Here is a 621-nt window from a genome sequence, read left to right as displayed (position 1 = left end):
TACCTCCCTACCCTCAAAGGGCCTAGTTCTTACCCTTGGCCAGAAGATCAAAGTACACATTGCAGAGCTGAGGGCCCAGGTGAGAGAGAGTGGGGAGATTGGAGGAGTGGGAGCTGAGAGAAACACATCAACTCAGGGAGGAAAGGATGTCCTCTGGTTCTTCCTTTGCTGGAGGAAACTGGACTCAGCAGGGGGAGAGGAAACTGGAACTCCTTTTCTATCTTTAGTGACCAAAATGCTAGGGGGCACCCAGATTTGAACTGGGGACCTCTTGATCTGCAGTCAAATGCTCTACCCCTGAGCTATACCCCCTGCTGTGTTACTGAGGCCCAATGAACAACCCTTCCCTGTGCAGCCACACCCAGAGCTGCTGTCCCGGATGGGTTTCTGAGTTGCCAGGCCTGCTTTACTGCTAACTCATCTTCCTGCCTTAGAGGAAGCAGCAGGTTCCCGTATTCCCGTATCCCACACCTCTGCCACCTCTCCATCCTCAGTCCCTGGGAAAGGGCAGTGACCTAGGGAGCATTCCTCTGACAGCTGGAAAGATCTATAGAGACATCTATATCGTGGGTTTTGTGCTGAGCACCTGAAAAGAGACTCAAAATGTGCAATGGCCTGGCC

The 621-nt window shown here is 52.7% G+C and overlaps 1 non-coding gene across 1 annotated transcript; it reads right to left on the bottom strand.

Moving 5' to 3' along the window:
* Positions 1-240: 240 nt before the first annotated feature.
* TRNAC-GCA lies at positions 241-312 on the bottom strand. Its single transcript has one exon. It is a non-coding gene; the product is annotated as a tRNA-Cys (tRNA).
* Positions 313-621: the final 309 nt, after the last annotated feature.

This window comes from Propithecus coquereli, unplaced genomic scaffold (genome assembly GCF_000956105.1).
Source record: "Propithecus coquereli isolate 6110/MARCELLA unplaced genomic scaffold, Pcoq_1.0 Scaffold75, whole genome shotgun sequence".
Taxonomy (NCBI): Eukaryota; Metazoa; Chordata; class Mammalia; order Primates; family Indriidae; genus Propithecus; species Propithecus coquereli.
The sequence above is the reverse complement of the archived record's forward strand: the minus strand, read 5'-3'. Positions and strand labels throughout refer to the sequence as shown.